Source organism: Tinamus guttatus, unplaced genomic scaffold (genome assembly GCF_059628265.1).
Source record: "Tinamus guttatus ecotype Peru unplaced genomic scaffold, ASM5962826v1 Tinamus_guttatus_pri_ptg000389l, whole genome shotgun sequence".
Taxonomy (NCBI): domain Eukaryota; kingdom Metazoa; phylum Chordata; class Aves; order Tinamiformes; family Tinamidae; genus Tinamus; species Tinamus guttatus.
Window position 1 is genome coordinate 3,342,823 of NW_028288923.1, and position 24,713 is coordinate 3,367,535.

Here is a 24,713-nt window from a genome sequence, read left to right on the forward strand (position 1 = left end):
TGGGACCGATGCTGCGGGACAGATCCTGATCCTGACCCCGCCGTCTCCTAAACACCCCCCGGCCTCTGGGTGACAAGGCAGGGAAGGTGCTGTCAGTGACAGACACTGGCTGAGGGGCATTAAGCAGAGGTCCTGCTACCCAGAGCCAAAGCAAGAAGGTCTCAATGGTCTGTGCTTCAAAGCAAATCTTTCCAGGATAAAGCCTGGCTAAACACTGCTTCTGTTCTGTATTTTCAGGGAAGAGGATTTTTCCTTGTAATAGTAGGAGATCCAGCACAAGAAAAATGCTCTCTAGAAGAGAGACAAACCGTGAAGATCCTTTACATTTGATAGATATTCAGAAAAATCAGTCTTTTGTTCCTACCCTCCATTTATTCTGATAATTAGATATGCTTAAGAATTAAAAAGCCAGAAAGATAGCAGGAGAGGAGCAGTGGGTTCAGGATGTGGTATTACAATATTTATTACTGCTGAGATAGAAAAAACAATAGTGTATCAAAAAAAAAAAAAAATCTTAAGCCCTGCAAACATTAAGTACAGCGGCTTTAGGTTACCATAAGGTGACAATTTCTAAACACAATCAAAACTGTATAATAAGTTAAGAAAAAGAAAAATAGGCTTCATTCTTAGTTTGTGAACTCCCCAGCCAATGACAAAATATGCTATTACTGGCCTCAGTCCGATTGTGAAAATATCCCTTACTTACAATTGAACGTGCTGAGGGGTTTTTTTTCATTGTTGTGTGTTGTTGAGCTAAAAATGACAAAGCCCTGGATTTCATCGTTCTTGCAATCTATTCTTTTCCCCTGACTTCCTGTTTTCATGAAATTTTAATCAGGCATTTAAAATAAATAGCTATGCAGAGTCTCTGGGCCTCTCTGAATGCTTGGGATGGATGTTTTGGGTAAAGTGATAGTCCAGAGACCTTGAGAGCATTTAATCCCATTCGAACTTGGCAAGACAACAGAAAATTAAAACACGGCGCTCTCCACTTCTAGCAGCCCCAGAGAGCTTTTGGGGGAGGATGGGGGGCCAGACCAGGCCTCCCCACCCATAGTGACAGCCAGCCCACCAGTTCTGAAAGGTCACTCTCCAAAAGAGACCAAACCAGCTCTTTGAACAAAAAAGAACCCTGCCCATTAAAGCAATGGGCTGTGAGGAAGAGCACTGCAGTCCCTCTATCTCAATAAACCACCCAGGCCCTGGCGAGTTTGCAGGTCCCAGAGCAAAACTGGCAGGTTTTAGGAAATGAGGGGAAGGACAGAGGAAAGCTGCTGGGTGTAAGGGTCAGCTGTTCAGTTATTAATGATGGTGACACGATTTGATAGGAGAGTCCATGACCTCGGCTTACAGCTGAGCCTCGCTCCAATTCACACTTCTGTGGCTTGTTCTCCTACCACGTTTATTAAGCCACAAGTAGAGACAATAAAACAGTAATGTACAAGGGGGCCAGCAAATTGCTGCCTCTCATCAGGGACCCGTCCTCTCCTGCTCGAGGTTTCCTGCGTAACCGCGCTCAGACTGCATGGGCTGACGCCAAGGCAGGTCTCCCATAGCCCATGTACTGTGGAAAAACTTCGCTTCCCCCTGCCTTGGCACTTTCTCCTTGGCCCGGGAGGGAGACAGGAGTTTGCCCCACGGCCGCACGCGCTGCTCGCTTCCGAGTGGGAGGAAAGGGCTCCAGAGCGGGAGCAGTCGCATCGCGAAGGCAACTTGCGGCAGCAGCTTAGGAGCGCGGGGAGACGCCGCTGCGGAGATGTGCGGCGAGTAAGAGGATTAGGGAGTCCTCTGGAGAGGAGGCACACTTGGCAGCGCGTGCAACATGGCACGGGAAATAACTTCTGCCAAGAACAACACGGAAGAATGAAGAGGAAACTTCAAGGACTCCAGTTTTAAGGGGCCCTTTCCAATTCTTTGGAGTCCCCTGGATTTTGCTGGAGGTCCTTTCACCTTCTGGCTACTTACAGAGGCTGAGGACAGGCAAGCGTGCCCGGGACATCCCTCCATAGGCTTCGCTCAGGCCGTTTCCCTGTTCCGGCCGTGCAGCCCTTGTGGAACTCGGGGACCGGCGCGCCAGCCCCGCGCTGGCATCGCCCTCGCAGCCATATAGGAGCGAGCAAAAATATTCCAAGCAAAGCAAAACGGAGCGGCTCTTGGCTCCTCGTCCTTGACCATACATATTCAATGCGCAGGAAGCTGGGAAGAGCTATTCATGGAGCTGGCTTGTGTTTGTTGGTTTAGGTTTTGGGGGCAGGTTTGCCATTCATGCTACATCCTCCAAAAATTTTAGTAAGTACTTTAAGCCACGGTGATCCCTTTGCTTATTTCCCCCCCCCGCCCTTTTTTCCCCCCCACTTCCAGAGCTTAATTTCTGCAAGGACATTTCACTTTAAAAGGAAGAAAGGGCTGCACCATAAGGGCTGCAGTGGAAAGCTTTTTCTAGTCATTTCCAACAATATATTTTGGAACTGTTCCCAGTAAACAGGCCAGATTAGCAGCCTTTGGTTCACATTTTACATTGTTCACTAGATAGGGAAGCTCTGAAAAGCAGACTCTGTCCATACTGTTTGGTTGCAATAAAGCTAATTCTATTCAGTCCTATAGCAGTATGATAGCACTTGTGTAGGATTTCCCTTCGCTTGCATATTTATAGGGTCTTGTAGAGCTCCACTGTAGCTCAGTGCCAGCATGAAGAAATCAAGCTGTCAGTAGTTTCTATTTTTGTCCCTACCTATAGTTTCAGTAATGACAAGTGAGTGAGGCAACATATGCATTTCCCATCTACAGGAAAAAATTACTGTCTTCCTTCAGTGTCTTACATCTGTGCTACAACCTATTTTCCTAGGGCTTCGGATTATGTTAGCTGATAGTTAACATGGATAAGCGCTGGTCAGGTGTAGTCGACTCTAGACGCCGCATTAGTTGAACCACAAGAGAAGTTCCAACAATTCAAAACCCCCATTGCTTTTGCTTTCTGCCCTAAGAAAAACCCTGCCTGGGAAACAGCTTTTGCTGCGTGAAGCCCCAGCTGCTATCCCTGTGATCAGCACGGACATTCAAGCAAACGAGGCTTCTTCTCCGCCGAGGATGCTGATGAGAGGTAACGTCCTCTTGGTGACCCGCACGGTCACCTCACTGCGGCAGCGCCCGCGGGAGCTGCCTGCAGGGGGGCAGCTAAACCCCGAGCCGGGGCAGCCACGCGGGGCCCGCCGCTATCCCGAGGCTCCGAGGGGACGCGGGGGACCCGGGGAGCAGGGCCAGGCCGGCTCCCGCTCCCCGGCGGCGTCCAGGAATTTACAGCCTCAGACACGGCTGCATCAGCTCTGCAATGACAGCTAATAAAACACAACTACACCCCGCTGCTTTGGAAAGCTGCAGCTCAAAACTCCTTCGGAGATTATACTTATTTAAATAAGAGAAAGACACTGGGCTTTAACGAAAGCTCGTAAGGAAAACAGCTTGACAAGTTTGATAACAAGAAAAATGCTCTTTCTCCTTTTCTTTCCTTCCTGCCCAGCTTCATCCTCTCCTCACCTCTCCACAGCCTAGAAAAGCAGATATTTATTCCACCCTTGCTTCTGCTCAGACAATGAATACTGTTTGCAAGGGCGGGGAGTGTGAATATCTCAAAGTTCAACCTTTATCCATGCTGTTCCTCCACCTAAACCAACCTTGTCTTTTTCTCTTTTTTTTTTTTAATTTAGTTTTTGTTTGGACTCTGCTATGGCTCCAACATTCCTAAAGGAGCAGACAGAATTAAGATAGGAGAGGAGGGAGACAGGGGATAAGGCAAGACTGATGGACTAGGTTGTAAATAAATAGCAGAAAAATATATATATATATGTTAAAAAATACAAGGCAACACTATAAATCCCTCTCTCCTGTGTGAGCCAGGTACCGTATTACAGAGCTGGTGGGGCTGTGAGAATTCCCGTTACTTTATAGTCCATGACGATCACCCTCTTACACGGCTCCGGGATAACAAGCACATGTCCCGACTCCCCTGAAGCCACTCGTAAAAAGCTGCTGCACCGTCCCCTACCCTCGCCGGGATACGGGAGGCCGAGGAAGGGGAGGCTCTTTCTTCCCCAGCTCATCACTTGGCTCGTTTTGCTTGACCCATGTGCTGGCACAGGGGTGCTGGAAGGTGGGGAGAAGGGAGGAGGAGGAGGATGGAGGCTGAAGCAGCAGAGCTGGGAGCCTTCCTGCTTGCTAATACGCAGGCAAAATGATATGCACATACACAGCTCAGCAAGCGACCGCGGGGAGGGAGCGAGCACAAAGGAGCCATTTATTGCCTGAAAACTGTCTCTGAACAAACCCATTGTGTTCAAGTAATACAAATTCACAACACCTTCCTGCGGCCTTTCCCCTGCATCCCGGGGGAGGACTCGGCCGGGATGCAGAGCAGCCCCAGGGGCAGCCATGGATCACGTCCCTAAGGTGGCTGAATAGCCGAATGCCGTGTGGATACGGCCGGGGTGCGGGAGCGGGGACAAGAGAGAAGAATTTGGCCAAGAGACTCTCAAAATCCATCAGCTCCTTCCTGGCCAGGCTGTGGGCTTATCTAGAGAGGCGATTTAAATCCAAGAACCAGAAGGAGGTATCGTTTGATGTAACATTTTGTTCTTTTTCTGAATACAAAGTTATTCCAGGCGATGCAGTTGGCCTGAAATAGTTATCAGTTACAAAACCAGGACTGCTCCTATCTCCTCTCCTTGTGCAATGCAAAGGAGATCCTCCCGCTGAGCTCCAAAGTAGGGGAAAAGCTATTAATTAAAAATAATTCTTCACGTTAAGGCTTGCTGCCTAAAGCTCAGTTAATATTAAGGAAATTCCAGCCGTTCACTCCCTGCTGCTGGAACCTTTTCTTTTTCTATTTTGTTTTGCTAAGCCTTGGAGAGCAAGGAGGCAGCCTGGCCATCGCCACCCCTTCCCTCTGCTCCCCTCGCCTCCGGGCTGATGCTCCCAAACACCTCGGGAGGGGAAAGATGGTTTATTTGGCTTTTATCAGGTATTTCTGCAGTGTTTGGGAAACGCAGAAATAGTGCAAGAAGGGAAAACTGTGCGAACAACAAACCAAACTTCAGAAATGCTCTTTTCTGCTCTAAGGAATGGTTGCAATTACATCCAACTATACCTGCTATGTTTGTCGTGCCTAAACATTACACAACTTGCTACATCAGAATTCCTGCCATTACAATATCTCAAGCTGTCTATAAACAGCACATTTTGCCCTTTTATTTTCTTAGTAGCTGGACACAGTTAAAAAAAAAACCTTTTTTTTCTTTCTGAAATCATGCAGCATGCACAAATCTTTTAGAGAACCCCCAAAAGGTTGTTTGACCAAATTCTGATTTCTACTATTTCCAATTCCATCCTGCTGAAATTGATGTACAAACTGTCAGAACAAAAGCCTCCTCTTGTCAATGCACATATCTTAAAGCCATTACGTTCATTTTTCAAACAGTTAAAAAATTGCCTTTTTTTTTCTTTTATGGTTGCCAATTTCTTCCTGAAATTTCTTAAAATCCCAAAGCTTTAAATGAAATAATTTCTGTATTTTCAGCCGCTAGGTCTTTAGGACTTATTCGTGTTTTTAAGTGTAATTTTCTAAATGCTCTTTTCTGCCGAGCCAAATGTTTGCAGAAGGTAGTGACAAAGACAGCATATGACAGGAAAAGTATTTCACATCTCATTGGGAATTTACATATAGCTGTAAAATGTGCTATACCGAGAAGGACTGCATCAGGATAGAACAACAAATAACCTTGCCTTTCCTGAGCATTAGTCTTACTAAGATGGGAATTTAATGTGAGTTTAGATCCTGATTCATGAAAGTGTTCGAGTCCATGCTTAGGCACATCTATCTGAGTCTTACTGAATCAGAGAGGCTTGAGATCAGCTAAAGCTTTCCTGTACGCTGCTTTTGGTCCATAGCAGTAGAAGAGCTAGGGCAGGAGGGAACAAATCCCCCATCATACACGTGCTTCCCTGCAAACTGCCACTGCAGCCCGGTGCTAACACGTCCAGGAGGCAAGAATGGACATGCAGCCACAACAGCTTCTGCAGGACTTCAAGTATGGATCATCTTGAGTTGACTGCAAATTTCTATTCACTGAAGCCACAAGGTTCTTTCTGAAGGCCACTTCTGAGCTAAGCTAAGAGAGAAAATGGAGCTTTAAGATATGTCCTAACCCAAATTTGTTAGCTTTTTATTCCAGCAGTGGGGATGTCATAGCCCAGGATGCCAAACCGTCATGCTACCAGCACCACTGTTCCTGTCACACAGAAAATTACTCCCTGTATTACTCTTACCACTTAGACGAGCATGTAGTATCAATGTCTATCAGACTCAGAGGAAATAGTTAAAGTTCCTTTCAGTCATGCAACTGGCACACTTGACTTTCTAAAACCTCATCATCCTCTCAACATCGGCTGTTCTCTGTGCCTGAACTTCTGTGCACACATCGAGGGTCTCAGTGAGCAATCCCTGCCAAAGCACCAGCAAAACAGGACCGTGGGCTCCTCACAACCCCACACCACAGGCTATTTTCCTTGAGCTGCACAAGCAGCCCCTTTCCCCAACCCTGCCTGAAGGATGCCGGGCTCCCAGGGAGGGAGAGTCCAGTTTTGCAGCTAGTCTCATGGGAAGCTCATCCCAAATGCCTGTATGAGAATTTACTGAACCAGTACCACTGCCTACATCGCTTTACTTATACTGCAATAAACACAGATCAAACCACACTTAGAAATAAAAAAGTCTGGAAACTTCACTTTCAAGTGAAGTTGCTTTTCATTTCCTAGAGTGATATTAATTTCTTGTTTCTCCTCCTGTCTTTGCAATCACTTTTTAAGTTCCTCTATATCATGCCATCAGTTCCACCTGTAAGACTTCAAGTCCCCTCAGTGTCATCTGTTGAAAATCAGTGATGGGAAATCTGAATAATACCCTGAGTCAGGGCTATAAATGCCACATTTTGACATACTCGGAGGCGTAAGGCTTGGGGAACAGATTAATAATTGCTTTACCCTAAACTAATCAGTTCTTCTTTAAAGGCCTGACCACAGGCTAGGTCTATAAATACATCGGTTTGGTCTGGGCTAATTCAAGCAAACCAGGTATGCAAATATTCTGTACTCCAACAGCAAGATGCTTTCTCTGATAGTTCTTGCTTTAGCGTGTCAATCTCAAACCTTGATTGCTTTTCCTCACACTTCTTTGGATGAAAGGACATAAACAGCTATGAAAACCAGTTCTTTAATATGCTACTCTTCAATTCAATTCAAACATACACTTATTGCAAAAAGAACAACATGAACTGAGAAAAAAAAATCAGAATGGAGAGCACCATAATGTAATAGCAAAAGCAATTTTCATTCCTGGATCCTGGCTGCTTCATGTACAGAGCAATTTTTCTACTATATAGCAAAAAGATGTGGGGGGATGGGGACATATTTCCAGTTCAAGTTGGGAACAACTCAAGAAGGAGGACTGCTTCTAACTTAAGTCCTGCATTTTACCAGCGTTTTAAAATCACTGCTAATAATTTATATTTCACTTGGTGGCAAGCATCTGTGTGTTGTTGTAGAGAACAAAAAGCCCTATATCTTGGTGGCTTGGGTTCTTCGACCTCAACAAGTTTAGCCTGAAAACACTTGTTATATGAGGAAAAGCTTTGTGTGAATGCTAATAACACTCCTAAAGGGTTAATGATGCCTGACTGATTGGCACTAAAAACTAGATTTCACTTGGTATAGTGACAGCGAAACTCTGCCACCAGGAGTATACGTCCATGCCCACATTATTATAGGACAATTTAGGTCATCTTATTTTAAATTTCATGGCTCTAACAGAGATGTAAATCAAAGTCAGTGAGGCAAATGATGATTTTTCCATAGTGAGATTTTTATAGTCTTGATCTTGAAAATATGCTTTGAGCCCGAGCTGTCTGTCAAAATTCTGTGAATTAGCCAAAGGAGTTTGTGCTGCTGCTAGTATACAATTAGAATTGGAAAACAAAAGCAGGAAGCTTTCAGAGCAAGGCATTGCTCACCATTTTTAAAATCTGGCTGTACTAAGAATTACCATTTTTTAAAAAGAGACTTACACTCATATGCTGCTCACCTCTAGTAACAAGTGGGTCCTGAAATGGTGAGGCTGCAGAGGCACACCTGGAAGGTTCAGGTAAACACCACACGCTGTTAGTGTGGCTTCAAACACTGCAGACACACGTATGTTTGCTCTGTGTAGGAATACAGAGGCATGGATGCACGTGCCTGCACACAACTCATTTCTGAAGGATTTCAAGTATTTAATTAGCATGATTGTAGCACGCAGATCCAGTCACACACAAAGCAATTCCTTACTTTTCTAAATAGAGCACGAATTTGATATATTGGTTGTTTTCTTTCTCAGACCTGATTTATCTGTCACTTTCATTTCCAGATTTGATTTATTGGTCAATTTCTTTCCCCGATTTGATGTATTGGTCATTTTCTTCTCAGGATTTGATTAAAGCACATTGCATAAGTCCTCTCAGATCTATTTCCAAATATTGCACATACATTTCATACGTATGCTTAAAATCTTAATTTCAAAACTTTCTTGATTAATAATTCATCTCTTTCTATGTGGACCTAGTCCTTGTTATACACAAATATAATCTGAATTAGATGGAACAAGCAATTACAGTGGACATAAAATACAGTAAGCGTAGTTTTACAATAAATTGCACTCTATGAAGCTTTAAAGAGTCAGGAGATTTATTAAAAAGCATTAGGAAAAAACAGGTAAAATTTGAGTTCTAGCTTCAGCATTTTTATATCTCAAATTAAGAAGCTGCAGCAGCAAATAGACAGAGAGTCACTTTTGCAGCTTCAGTCGCCCAGGGGACACCAGAGATAGGTCCCAGTGTCAGGTACAGGACATTGCTCAGCAAGGTGAAGGTGCTGGGGTGACCCTTGGGGGAAACATGGGGCATGTGGAAGGTCCCACACCTGCACCCATTGGAGATTTAGGTGGGCAAGATTAAGAATTCCTTTTTTTTTTTTTTAATATATATATATACACACACACACACACACAGCAGCAACTTCTGCTAGGACACACACAAAACCTCAATTTCTAACCATCCCTCTGACACTTGCACCCCGGAACACCTTTCTTGGTGCTGCACTGCTACCAGATTCGCTCTGATCCCAAGTGCCTCTTGCAGGGGGTATCTTGCCCCCTCCCGGAGCGCTGGTGGCCAGGGCAGGCCCTGTGAGCGGGGGCCACCAGCCGGGCTCCGGCACGGGCCGGCCTGGAAGCGCCGCACAAGGAGCCGTCATCGGACGGGGCGGGCGCCCAGCAGAGCCGGGAGCGCTGCCGGGAGGGCAGCGAGAGGAGGAGGGAAGCCTGGGCAAACTGGCAAAGTTCCAGCAGAGGTAATTAAATTCTGCCTAGAGAAATCCTCTCTGCACCCTCAACAAGATACGGGTATGTTATCCGCTTCCTAATCTGCCCCAAACTGCAGGCAACACTGTTTGATACAGTCCAACAGCTGCCTGATTCCAGCAACGCATGAAAGGAGCTGTATCCATCCATCTCTTATCTCTCACAGGGGTGTTTGGAGGGCTAATTAATAAATATTTGGAAAGATGAAAGGCACCCAGGAAGTGGAAAAGGATATTATTTCACGCTCGCCTTCAAGCGGATCCTGAGATAAACTGTATGACCTGGGAATTCACACAGCTGCATGAACGTATTTCAGCACGAGAGCTCAAAATGGTTCATAGGGCAAAAACACCCCATCCCATCCACAGCTGAGCACCTCCCAGGAAGGACTTTGCAGCCAAATCTCTCACCAGATCCAAGAGACACCAAGGAAGCTTCTCACATGGCAGGGAATGCCCAGCTATTCACAGAATGAGGGTCCTTTGGAATAAAATTAATTTTGCAATTTAATACACTGGTTCTATGCTTGCATTAGCAGTTCAGGATGATAGTCATTAAAGTCAAAAGAAACTTTTCCATTGAGTTCATGGGAATTTGGGTTGATCCCAAAAGGCAAAGAAGGCGGCCCAGTATGTGGTAGGCACTGGCAGGCAGTACTGGGCTCTGAGGCTCTTTACACAGTTTTCACCCAGCCACGTAACAAGCCATAAAAGTAAAGAGTCTGCAGTGAGATAGAGGCTCATGTATTTTGTGTGACAAAAAGCAAAATGTAAACAAACAGACTACTCCAATAGCTACATCTGTGACCTCTCACACTGAAGGTTTGCAATAAGCAGGCATCACACGCTCTAAAACATTTGGCTCTGCACAACTGTGCTTTCCCCTGTCTCTGTAAATTAAAAGTTTGGATTTTATTGGCAAGGATTACATTAAATACCACAGCAAATAGGCAACAGCTCCTACAAAAAGACAAGACCTTGACTGTACAGCACTGAGTCCTGTGAAAAGTGACAAAAAAGAAAACCAGAGGAAAAAAAAAAGCTATTGCATTGCTTGAACAAGTTGGGGAATTTTCAGATGAGAAGAGTCATTCCCCTGGTCCCACCTTGACTTGCTCTGCACCCCACTCTGATCCAATTCTCCTTTTGAAGCTCAGTGACCTTTCTCCCAGGCTCAGAGTCCTGTCTGATTGGAATGATGCTTTCAGCTCACTTTCTGCCTCTCATCAGCTCCCATTTCATTCAACCAAAGGCCATAGCTCCCAGGGAAAATAACACAAGTTTCTCTCCTGGCAGCCTAGTTGTGACCAGGCAGATAGGAAATAGCAGTGGGGCTGCTGGCACGCTTCACGTGCCTGGTTTCTGCGGCAGGGCAGGTCCCTTTGCAGTGCTCCTGCAACCTGGCCCTGCCATCCCCCGGGAGACCCCCTTCCTGCTGAGAAACCTCTCAAAAGTCATTTTATGGCAGGAACATTTGAGGTTTCTGGCCTCAGCCAGAACACAGGTCACTCCAGTAAGGCCAGCCTGCACACACCACTTGTGAACCTTCTCTGCTCGTCATCAACATTCGGAAGGGACTTGGCCCCACATGGCCTGATCAGCTTGGTTTCTACTTGGCATCTCAAAATACTGTGAAGCTTCTTTTTACAAAAATAAGAGGCTTTCAATTCTAAACAAGCTTCCTTCAAAAGACCTGACCTCGGTGCTGCCAGGGAGCTGGGGTAAGAAGGCACCAGGATGCTTGGTCCAGGCAGACACAGTGTCACCCTGCTTGGTATCTCGAGTGACCCTGGCTGCAGTCAGCTCCTGCTCCGCACTGAGTGCACATTGCTAGGACCCAGCGCCTGCTCAGGAAACGTTTCACCTGTGCAAACAGTTCCAGGATACCACGAGGCTGGTGACAACAGCAACAAGCAAGGGCCCCATCCAAAGGCCACTGAGACTATGGCCAAGACTGCTGCTGCCATGAGCTAGGTTTAGCAGAAACCCCTACATCCAAACATCAGCACCTCTTTTCTGCATGCCACTACATGAAGAGCATAGCCCAGAAAGTGGCACCTTCACTGGGTGACTCACAGGCCTCCTTCATTGACTCAGTGCATCACTGCTTTATATGGAAGTGAAGAAAGCAGAGGATGCTCTTAGAAATGCCACCTTCCAGTGTTCAGCTACTAAACAGCAAAAGGCACCAATACAGACAGCAGTGACCAAAAAATAAAGTCTTAGCATGGAGCAAGTGCTACCATTTCTTTTGACATCCCAAATCTTCTAGTTTATCCTTCAGAGCAAGTAGATTTCAGAATGGCTCAAAAATATCTATGACTTGGGTATATTAAAAGCTAGCATAGCACCACAGAATATTTTGAAGAGAATTTCTCAGCCCTTTTCTAGAAGAACCAACAAAGGAGAAACAGATGCTCTGCACAGCCAGGTACCCTGAATTTGGTAGAGACCTGCTTACTGGTTTCCTGTAAAGCAGAGCAACCTCTTTCCTGGCCCCATAACGATGGGCATGAGGGCAAACCACTCCCAGCAAAGCTCTTCTTGTCTCCTTCCAAGTGTTCAAGTTGATAAGATAGAAGGGAATCCACCCCCAAAACGCTAGGATCCATAGGTGTATGCCTACGAGCAGGCAGATTTCAAGAAGTTGGGTAGTTCAGGCAACAAAAGCCTCTGGACTTTCACTGACCTTCTTTTCAAGCCTCTAAAATGATCTAAAGCTCTCTAATTTTCATACACATCCAGTAATGACTTCCTGCCTTCCTCTATCACTCACAGAGCCAACGCTACCCTGTCCAAGACAAACTACCCTCTTAAGAGAAGATAGGAAAAGATTTCTGCACCAAGTGAAAAAATATCCAGCCCCCTCTCGCTTTCCCAGCCGCGTTTTCCCCTGCCTTTTCCCCTGCGCCAGCATTTCCCACACAGAGCAAATCCACATTCAAATACTTCACTCTGTGGGGAGCCAGTTCTCACACCACGAAACGCCAAATCCTCAGGAACACTTAAAACAAACACATTGCCGATTGCATCCTGCACTTGTTGAAACGTAAAATGGGGCTAATACCTTGTTTTCCATCTGCTAGCTCTCCTCCGAGACAATGTTTCAAGACAAACATCTCGAGCGTGGGTACAACGTGGAAGTGGTTTCAATGAGGTTTTATACAACCTAGTTCCCACCACGGCTCAGAAAACGTCTGAGTACCCTCTGTTTCGGAGGTGTTCGTCACTGGCGTGGGTGGCTTGGACAGAAGATGAGGATGTCGCTTGCGCTGAGCGGCGTTCTCAGAAGCGCCCCACCACTCATGGTATTCAGCAATGACCTACCACGTTCCCAGCAGCAAAACTCAGAATTGAAGCCGCCAACTGTCACTGTTCCCGCATCAATGGAGCTCCAAATTTGCTGCCACAAGAAACTACAAAATTACACTTTCCAATAAAGGACAGTGCTTACAGTGTTATTAAGAAAGAACAAAAAAACACACTACAGTTATGGGTTCTCATTCTGCATACCTAGCACTGTACACAGGGCATCGAGATCTACAGAAAAACAAGGAACAGATGTTGGGTGATTGAAAAACTTGAGGCTTCCATTGTTTTATTGACTTGTCACCACAGAGAAATTCACTTTAATTTACTTGAAAAGTAAATTACTTGATCTTCATAAAACTGGTGGCAAGTCACAGTTCCTAATGAGGATGTTAAACATGGATTCTGCTTAACAACCAGAGACACCAATTCCAAACGCAATGCCTACTTGAACAGACACATCTATCTTTCCTTTTGAAACATGCTGGTTTATTTTCAAGAGGTTTGAAATACTCACGGAAGAAAAACAAATAAATAAAGCAAATAAGCAAACAAGCCTTGAACAGACTGTCCAAAAATCTTCAGTCTTTTTTTTCTTCACGATGCTTGATTGCACCATGTAATGTCTTTTGGGTGGGTGGGTTGGAGGCAGGATTTCTTTTTCTTTGGCTTCAAGGAAGATAACAAAATAAATGGAGGAAAAGTAAAAGAAGATAAGGAAAAACAAACACAAGAGTCCTGTGGTCCAGGGACTTCAAATCAGACAGAGACACTCAACATTTTGAGAGGCTGAATGCAATTCCCCCCAGCCACGACTCAACTCAGGTATCACCAATCCAAATTAAAGTGCTTGGAGTGCTGTGAATGAACACGGTATTACTGAGAAACTGGCATGGAAATGCAGGTCTTCCAGCCACTTCACAAGAGCCACAAGGAATCACTTCCCACCCTTACACCCACGGCCAGACATCACTTTGAGAGGCTGCAGTCTCTCAAACATGGGAGATGAAGAGGTCTCCTTTGCAGGGACAAAAGACAGGGTTTTCAGAAGATGAAGAGAAGACTTTGATCTGTCATCCTCATTTGTGCTATTATAGCGGAGAAGTTTCTCTAGAGCTCCTAATCCAGGAGTGTTTGAGTCCACATCCCTGGAGTTCAACTACCACCAACCACAATCACCTTGCTCCCTGCCAGGTTCCAAACATCCTGTAGAAGGCATGGAGAAAGACACACCAACGATAGACTAGGAGCTACAAAGCTATCCTAGTGCTCTTCACAAGATCAGAGCTGTTGGTGCTGCTCCAGAGAGGAGGCCAAGAACAGTGATGCCTGGTAGGAGTCACAGGAGAGCAGGGAGGAGAAAACCAGGACAAGGGAGCTCTCCTGGCCTCAAAACTGCTTGCTACTGCCCTGCACTAGTATCTCTTTGGACAGCAGGGTGATACCTCTATGACCAAGAGGTCCTTTGTGAGCTCAGGGCTCGCTCCAGTTCTCCCTCTGGCCCAGGAACAGCACCTCCTGGCACCTAGGCACACACACAAGCCCAACGCAAGCCGTGGTGGCCTGAGAAAAGCTCAGCTTGAGGTGATAACAACCATGAATATAATGCAGCTAATTTAAATTGGGCTGTCCATCCTTGATATTTAAAAAATCCCTTTTAAATGTTACTTTTTTTTTTTTCTTGAACAACCGAGTTATTTTCTTCTGAACCCTATTTCCACTTTAATGTGGATGTTCTGCAAATTGAGTGAAGGTAAAATTCTCCTAATAATATACCATCCTTCTGAACAACTTATTTCCTTTTGGTACAGTTTTAAACAGATAGAGCTGTAATGGCCAAAATAAATTTTATTCCCAAAATGCAGAAAGCTAAAAAGTTAAGTTCAATTTAAAAACCCTTTTTAAGGGAGACAAAATCATGCCAGCTGTATCACCATGACAGTCACAGTTGTTTCGATTTATTATGCAATGGTAATCAGACTACACAATAAATTTGTTATAGTAATGCATTAATCACTTTGTAAAGAAAAATGAACTCCTGTAATAGAGACAATACATTTTTCCCCTCTCCTCCTGCTCAGTAAAGATGCGTCGCTAACCCCATTCTTTAGAGGGAAGCACATATTTTCAGTTCTGCTGCTACATCTCTGACTGGAGCCAATGGCTCAGCAAGGTCACTGTCATCTTACATCCTGCATAACTGAGCTACACAAGCATTTCTCAAACAGATCCTTTCTTAGGGATTGAAAATATTTAGGCTAAAATGTCTACTTGATTTGTTAGCTGCTTTCCCAGATTCTGCATTCTCTTTAATTGTTTTTGTTTGCAAGAAATATCTTTTTAGGCATAAGCAGTGACTGAGAGATCTCTGAGGGCATATGGATACCCAAGAAGGTCATGTCAGAAAGGGAATGCTCTGCTGTGCAAAGCTGAGGTGACATCTTGGTTATTTGTATTAAGAGACATTTTTTCTTCACAGTTTTTAAGCTTCCCCTCACATAGCGATATATAAGCAAATATCCAGTCCAGATCTGTGCCCACCAGGAATGCTTTGTCTAACAGCTCTCAAAGACACAAACCCACCTTTGCTGTTGTCTGTCCTCTACCTAGAGCCTCCTCCATGGTTGATCAGATGAACTTCCCCTGCAAAGGGCATACAAACAAAGGACACCCTCTTACTTGCACTTCAGGCCAGGTTAAGCACAGCCCGGAAGGAACAGGACCCTGCCATATGTGCTTATATACTCCCGGCCGTCCTCGCTCCAGCTCCAGGGCCAGCGTTCCCAGGTGGAGCACGCTCCCCCTGAATTGCTTTACAGGTGTCGGTGCTAACTGGTAACTCCACAGATGCCACAACAGGGGATCCTGCTGTAACATCATACCCAAACGCATAGGAATAGGTCCACCCTGCCTAAACTGCAGCTCATACATAAACCTGACTGCCATAGCAAATTCAGATTTTCATAATAAAGCTAATCCCTTTTGATAAGGGAACCTAAAGCTTACCCTTATGCCCAAATCTGTGTAGATGATCGAAAAAATCCTCTTTGGCCCACCTTCATCAGCGGCACTTTGGAATAACGTGTGAAGGTAAAGGCTGGATCTCCCCAAAGCACACTGGGAAGGTTTTGAAACACCGGAGCTGGCGGGCAGTGCCACCAACGGGGAAATCCTGTGGAGACGGGCATAGCCCATGGAAGCTGTTGAAATTAATGAAACCCATGTGTCAAGAGCTCTTCCCCAAAAGCACTCACTCTGTCCGAAAGCCCCAGCACTGACTAGCCTTTCTCTTTGATAACAACAAAAAATGCAGCCATGGACAAAGTCAATGATCACATACTATGAAATAATCATTATCACCTATATTTTTATATATAAAATTAAATAACTTCAACATCCTGCTGGAAAAAAGATTACCAGCGTAAGAACTAAGTTATTCCTTTTCCAGCTGCTGTGCAGCCCCAAGGCAGCATCCAACAGCCCCCTTGAAGCCAGGTAGCGCGCGCGCTCCTCAGGCAAGACACTCCGGAGCAAGGCCCGGCCCGTCGCCACGGGGAAGGGCTGCAGAACTGGGGCTTGTTTAGTCTAGGGAGAAGGCGGCTGCAGCAAGACACAACAAGCCTCTCAGACACACAGAGGGCCTCGCACGCTGCTCCCCGCGCGCAGGCCGCGGGCCGGGAGGGCCTCGCGCGCCGCGGAAGCGCTGGAGCTGCCGGCGGCAGCACCGCCGGGGCTGCGGCCTCCGCTCCGAGGGCTGGAGCCTGGCGCCCGCGTCTGGCGCACGTGAGAGGGTGGTTGGTGGAAGAATGCCGGAGCGGGGCCAGGCACTGAGGGTTGCTTTGAGATGGATTGTGCTGAAAAATGTAAATAATTTCAACATTTTGGGTGGATTAGCCTGGCATCTTTGTGGGCATGCGGCTCTCTGCTGCTTGCACAACAGGATGTAAAGGCAGCCAGGCTGGCCCGACACCCTTGCAGACCTCCTGACAGAGAAGAAAACTCCTCTGAAAAGAGGGGTCCTCCATGGAGTGGCAAAGCTCCCTTTGCTTTCCTGCTGTGCCTTTCTCCTGCCATGATGCTTCCTCCTCCATAAAGCAGTGTACCACCTCCACATCCCAAAATGAAAGGTGAGCTCCAAAATCTGCTCACCCAAGGAATCCCTGTAAAGCTCCCAGACTCTCAGGGGCCAACAAATGTAGAGGAGTTGCAGTGCACCCGCTTGATATAGAGGGAAGGAGAGGGTTTGGCAGGGAGCATGTCTCGCTTGCTTGAATTAGATCCAATATTAAAACACGCAAAGCTTCAGCAACTGTAAAACAGTCCCTCTAAGGAAACACAACCCAACTCCTCCTCTCCTCGAGCCTCTGCAGCTCGATGTCCCCAGCGTCCCCCTGCCCTCCACGCCACGGCAGGGCCTCGGGCGCTTCCTCGCAGAGTGGGAACGTTTGCTTCTCCAACCAAATTAGCTTTCCTGATTGCAAGCTGGGAAAACTAAAAAGCACACGATAAATTGTTAGAAATGCTTCAATGGAGAATACACCAACAAATAATTCTTGCGCATCATTTGAAAACCATTAAGTAGTTGGAGTGATGACTGATTTAGTGCTACCTACTTAGTTTACCTGTGATAACACGCCATACATCTCAAGACTTTATACTAAGAACAGTCTGAGCTAGAACCTTCATTTGGAAATAATTGCAAAACTTGATGTTTTTTTCTTTTTCCTTTTTTTTTTTTTTAAGGATTTAATTAAAAACACAAGATGAAATAAATATTTTAGGCAACCAGCAACAAAATGGGAAAATACCATGTGTTTGGAGTTTTAGTGCCCTCTGAGTGCTGGAATTTATTTGCAGCAAGCAGAAAATAGACAGCAAGCATAAAAATTCAGCAGATTCCCGCTAGTAAAATTATTTATCAAGCTAACAAGGGAGGAACCCTTCTAGTAGCAACAAGCCAGCAAGGAAAAGACGTGCCTTTATATTTTACCTTTGGGTTAGCACACCAGTAAAAATGCCAACTGACAAGCACTTCACATAAACATTTCTTTCTAAATGAGCTGCCTTGTTAGAAAAAAGTCTAAGCAAAGGAGTGCTACAGTCAACAGACAGAAAAACCCAGGATGAATACTACATTGCTCCATATTACAGAAAAGTATAAATAAAGACATAAAAATAATGTGGACGCATAAATGACTTTAATAAATTAACACTTCATTCTGTATTTAAAGTAACTACTTGGGCTATAAATCTATCTTAGCTTCAATTCTACAAAGAAAGCATACATCCCAGTAATGTATTATTTAGATCTGTCTTACCTCTAGAACTGTATGTATACGTGTGTGTGTGTGTGTATATATAATATATATAAAAGTATGCACTGTACTGTTGTTAGCTGCTCTGCTCAAGCCCCCTTGAAATATTTATCATATATTTATTTTATGACTGAACCCCTGAAGTCGGTTTTACAGTTTAGTTTAATGACATCAAACTTTGATTATAAATTGTAAGTGTCTTTATTGCAGCCTGAAAAGGCAAAAATTTGGAGGCGCTCGATTGCCTGATCCCAATTAAATTTTAAAGAAACAGTAAAGTGACACACACATCCCCGGAATAGCTGCACCCTAAAGAGAATTGCAAACACCTCCCGCCAGCTGTACCGTGGGGCTGTGCCCTCCGAACAGCTCTTTGCTGGAAAGAGCATTTGACAATTGCCAGCAGACTTTAAAACAAAGCCTAACTTAACACAAAGCAAGCAAACAATCCAACAAAAAGCAAGAACCTTTCTTGTACTATTAGTATTTTCATTGCAGAAAATTATGGTCCGTGGGAGGGTAAGATGCAAAATCAGCCCCGGCATTTTGCCTCCTTCTGCAGCTCAGGAAGCAAAACCCACCCTGGCTGCTGGCAGAGGGGATGAGAGGAGAGTTCTACACCGAACGCAGCGGTGTGGGGAACGCGGCTTTGCTTCCCACTGACCGCAGCTGACTTGAGCCCTAATTATGAGCCGGATCCTGCATTACTGCGCTCAGACAGAACTCTGAAGGAAGGCAAGAAATATCGGAAAAGGTAAAAAAAAAAAAAAGTAATAAATAATTTAAAAATGCTCAAACAACTGGGGAAAAAGAAATAAGAGGGCACAAAAGCAGCACGCTCTTTCCCGAGCTGCGGCCCCTGCAGTGGCCCTCATACGGGAGGAGGCATCGCTGGCCCCCGCCTGGCCCCCGCGCCAGGGCGCGCGGCGCTGCCTCGCGGAGGGACCGCATCCGCGCGGACACGTGTCTGCTGGGGACGAGCGCTTTGGAGAAGCGAGCGCAACATTATGGGCAAAACATCAGCAATAATCACAAAAAAGGGGAGAGAGAAGCATCGTCGATGTAAACCGTGAGATAAATAATATATGTCAACTTTTATGTTTCTCGCCTTTGATCTGGGTACAGCTGACACTAAGTCCAGGAACTGATACCTTTTTAGCTGAGGAGACACAAGATGTCAGGTTATATTTTTTAGTGCAAGGCCAACATGTGAAAACAAAGCTAAAAGAGTTGAAGAAACGAGTACAACAGACAACACGGAGATTATCTCCTGTCACTGGAAAGAAAGTGAATGGGCGTTTCCACAGGAGCCAAGTGGTTAATATGATGCTGTCTTCATTTTTCCATTCTCTCCTTATTAGAATATAATTTGGGCCCAAGCGATATGGAAACAGGTCCTTGCTGAAGGCACAAAGGGAAGCTGCGGGCAGAGGCAACGCTCCACAGCACATGCACGTGTGCATGTTCCCCATTCCCGGCACGTTCCCAGTCCCTGCATCCCAGCCCACCTGCCTTCACCTCTGCAGCGAAGCCACCTGAAACTGCAAGCCCGTCGGGAGCCAACATAAAAGCCTCCATGAAAAGGCATCACCTTGAAATCTGACTGGCCTCTGCTCTGGTTCTACCAGGTCAACCCGGAGCATCTCCGCTCTTGCCTTGGCAGATCCAGACAGCCTTTTCCTTGCCTGCTTTTCACTAACACAAGCCCTCGTGCCCAGAGGGCAGCCCCCACAGCCCCTCTTTTGATTAACTTTGAGGGAACACGTTGCCCCACCACCAGAGTATGATTAAATAATTGCACAATCCAGAGGAACTTGCCTGGAAATACAGAAAGAGGGGGCGAGGAGAGAAGAAAGAGAAGACAGAAACTCGGTCTTACTTCCCAATTTAAACCACGAGTGACCTGCGGGTCAATTTTTCAGAGTATCGCAGATCAATTCAATTCTCACCTCCGCTGCCTACCTGCTAGCGAGCGAACCTGCGGCGCCTTCCGACAGACCGAGACGCCTAAGAGGAAATCGCATTTAGCTGCATCTGAATAACCATGGTTATTAGATGATGCGTGCAGAGGAAAAATTACCATTTCCCTTCTCCTCCTTTTGATTGTCATTCTCACCTCACTGATGATTAAGATGTAGGATGCTCTTGCAGATTGTTAATTAGGTGTTAATATCTGCAAGGGGCCACAGCAAGCTCCTCCACCTGAGGTCATTTCTCAGAAGCCGGGCTGTCTCCAGTGACAGTACCTGCAATTCCCAGAGCTAGTTTGATTCCCACTCAACAGCTGGAGCTAGTGTTTCTTTCATGTCTGGTTTCATTTCCTATCTGAAATTATATGAGTGCTAATATCTTTATTATCTTTCCCGTAGAAGTGCAATGCGTGAGCACGGCGCAGTGCGCCATTCAGAGGCTCTCTTATTCTTTTTTTTTTTATTTCTTTTTTTTTCCCTTTAACTAAGCCATTTTCAAAACATTTCAAGCAAAAATCTTCATGGTTAGCAAATTTATAGCTGAGGGCTCCATTATGTATCTGGGGGTACAAGGTAGGAGGGAAAGAGCAATAACTTGGGGACAGAAGAAAAGCAAAGAGACTCTGTACAACTGCTGAATGATAATAGCTCAGATCTTGGCAAATAAATATAATGGCAGTGACAGGAAGGGGAAGAATTACAAGGACAGTGTGGCCTCTGTATGTCTTGGGAGGTGCACAAGACTTTATCTATATGTGTGTGCACATATAGGTAGTAAGGAAGCATACACTGCATTTAAGTGACAGAGACAGGGCACATAACTGAGCTATGATTTTGCTTATATTTTGAACGACTCAAAATCTGGCTAAAACAAGGACGCTTTTAATGCAGAACATTTCCAACTGTCAAAGAACCTGATGGTGGTATTTGTGGCCTGGTGCCCTCGGGAGACCAAACCCTCACTCAGACCCAAGTCCCAATCCCTACAGACCACAAAACTTCTGCTCTGCCATCGTCCATGTGCTGATGTGAAGCACAAGCGATTTTTCATGCAAAGTTACAAAATAAAGAAAATGGCAAACACTTCAATACGTCAGCTTTCATTAGACGGTTTCAAGGAACACTACAGATACTGTGTTTTTTTTTTCTTAACTCACACAAAAGCCTAGAAGGTAAGAATTAATTATCTAGTTTTATAACTGTGTAAACTGAGATATGAAGAGATCAACGGTAACAGACCTTTAGAAGAAACCTAAGATAACAAGTTTAAAGTATGCATGTGCTTCAGTATTTTGCTGAATCAAGAATGAAATAACTGGGTCAAAGTCTCACAAGTGAGTCAGACTGTGACTCCCAACTCCCAGTTTCTCACTCCCTGAACATTGGGGCTATATGTGGAAGCCTGAAGCAATTTTATAAGAGGGATGCTAAATCAGTACTTTTCCTGTCTCCTCCATCTCCTGCATTTTGGTAAAGCGTGACTCATTTGGTAAATGGCACAAATTAGAAAAGCCAAGAGATGTTTTAAAAATACTTTAATTATTTTTTTTTTAGCCCTTAACTTAAAATCTTCTATGAGAACTAAATGACCGCAAAAGCTACATTGGTACAAAAAGATTTCAGAATTTATTCTAAGCATATGGAAAATGGACTTTGGTGGGAATTTCTGGGGGCAAGAGCTGTCAAATAAGGCATATTCCTTTTCTTTGCTCATGAAGATCCAAGATGTTTTCATACTTCAAATTCATAGAGTGAGCTAGAAAGGAGTTTCAGACATGGTGAAAGTCTGCATTTTATAAATACTAGAGAACGCTCTCTTGTCTTCATAAAATGACCTGTAAATTGTACAAGATGAGTTGTACAAGGGGAGAGGAAAGTGAAGGAGGTAAGTTACTATCAATTTCTTAGCAAAAACGATATATTATCTCCCATTTGAAATAAAAGATTCCCACTTAGACTTAATACAGCACATCTGCTTGAAAAATATATACATAGTTACCATTGACTTCAGGGGGAAATTGGCCAACAATATTTCATGGAAGTTATCTTCAATCTGCTTCAAAAAATAAAGACATTTTAAAGGCAGTGCTAATTCAATACGGGAAGGTTAAAAATATCTCACACAGAGAGAAATCTGATTTTCGTAATGCTTAGGTTCATTTTCAATTTTATCAGATATATGGCCTTAGGATGAAGCTTTGTCAACAAGGTCTCGCTTGCAGTGAAGCCTGGCAGTTTGACATCACAGGCTGTAAAGAAATATGATGTCACAAACAACAGTCTGACTTGATTGTACATCAAAAATGCACAAGAACAGCATGAGAAAGCAAAAGGTCTTGTACAAAACACAAATCTCTTTAAAAAATGTATGTGTGAATGCAGGAGCAGCAGTGAAAAGTAAGTGAATGTATATTTTAAGATTGCTATGATTTCCCTTGTGTGAAAGGTCTTAGAGGTAAACTGAGAAAGGAACAGAAAACATATTTCTGTTCTTTACTGCTCCTTATTCTCTCCTTAGTTTTAGGGCTCATCCATACGGGGAAATTATGTCGTAAAACTATACCGCAATGCTATCCATTCCCTGGGTGGACAATCTTACTCCAGAGTAAGAGTGGATTTTCCTGGTTAGTTTATTTTATTTTATAAGTGGCTTAAGCTATACTGGGGAAAAAAAATCCACTATTACTCCAGAATAAGAACATCCATCCAGGGAATTTTACCAGCACAGCTACCACAGTATGAATTCATATCTTGCTTTTTATTAGCACGCCTTTCCCTGCAGACATTCGTGTTGTGATGGAAGGCTGGGCAGCAGGAATTCAATGGGAATTTCATCAACACCTGCAGTGGGGCCTGGAGTCTGCCCAGGATCTTTCCTCCCTACTTGAGGTACAGCTAAGATGAAGTTTAGATTCCAGGGTCCTTCACTTCCCTTATAGTACCCCACAAATCCTTCAAAAACCCTGTTTAAAAAAAAAAGCGGGGGGGAACATGGGGAAAAACTAAAACATGGGGGAGAAAAGGGATAAAAGCAACCAATTCTTTTCCTCGCATTTCATTTTTTAAGAGAGCCTGGCAATAGCTATTTATGTCAGAACCAAATTCTGCTTTCCAACTACACCATACCGATGTCACGAAATAATGAGGTATTCGGTACACTGTAAAATCCCCTAATGCTGGAAGGTGGAAAAGCTCTCCTGCACCAAACAAAATACACGCACGTGGTGTAAAAATAGGTATCAGACACGGCTGGGGTTATGTTCGTGTCGTGAGGAACGAGTTACTGGGAGACCTGCATAGGCAATAAGCCAATATACGGCCCTTGGAAATTAATAGCTGCCTTATAAAATATTACAATGTAGCCTCATTGTAGTGGTATTCTATGAGATAGCAACTAGTTTTGCTATTGCTATAACAGCATATATCATAAACACGATTTTCACCCTGCTGTGCTTAGTCCAGCAACTGCCAGTAATCCCCACAATCCCCAAACCCATGGAGCAGCACCCACAATCCACGAGTCCTGGAAGACGTTTCCTCAAGGAAGACGTTTTGGTGAGAGTGTCTTGACCAACAGCCACCAAATAGTTCAGTTGTACACACTAAGTGAACTGCCTCAAAATGCTAAAAGAATGCCGGAAATACTGTAATTTCTTCCAAGGAGTCATGTTAGTAAGTTAGACCATAGAGACTACTGTCCACTGCTATAAAAGTACAGGCTTGAGCTGTCCTCACCAAACCGCCTCCACGAATATCGACGAAGCAACCTTCAGGGAATATGAACTATTGGAGTTTTCATATCTAGGCTTATTATTCCTAATATCGCAGAGACGCTTCCCTGAATTGTCCTTCTCCTTCCCAAATTCCCCCTCTGACCAGATGTCTTTCTCTTTTTTGCTTTCACCTGTCAATCATGTTCACAGCTGAAATTTGATTTCTCTCCCAACAGTAACCTTAGATGAAATATTACCATAGGGGTCAGAACTGCCTGAACCTTGCCATAAAAGTTCGTTAACTCTTCCAATACCCAATAGCTATTTGCTTAAAAGTAACGAATTTTGCTGTTGCTTTTCTCAATAATATGTGACAGCATAACCACAAAATATTGGAAAGAAGGAGCAATGAGCTGTCTCAGGGAGCTGCAGGCTAGAAGAGCCCTGAGATCGCAAGGGTACGCCACGGAGAAAGGGTTTGCTTTTTTAATATTTGGATAGCAAAGATTTATATCACTTATATAATTTATATAAATATAATAATTACATACATAAATTATAAGACTCAGGCAAGGCTTCCTCTCGGATTACTGAAATTAGAGCAGTTCCACTAAAAGCAAGGTGATGGAGTATGTGTCGTACTTTTGCAACAAAAATACGCAGTTACTTCGGCTTAATCAAAATAGGTCTCTGTTCTCATAAAAAGCACATTAAACGCTAAGCTCTCCCAAAAAAACAAGTGGTCTGATTTCCACCTCATTTACAGTGGTGTAACATAGAAAAAAAACTGCACAGCAGGCAAAAACGTTCCCGTAGGCAAAAACTCCTCCCAGTGCTACTTAATGTATAGAGGACTGGTTATCTCTTCTGCACCCTGAATCAAATTTTAAATTAAAAAAAAAAAAGAAAAAAAAAGAAAAAAAACCCTGAATTCTGTGAGCGAGTGAAGCCTGGGAGCTTTTTATAAC

General features: G+C 44.4%; 1 protein-coding gene across 2 annotated transcripts in view; it reads right to left on the reverse strand.

Annotated features, from left to right (window-relative positions):
- Positions 1-24,713, reverse strand: part of MAF (MAF bZIP transcription factor) — a 163,071-nt gene that overhangs the window by 126,512 nt on the left and 11,846 nt on the right. The window lies entirely within an intron of this gene.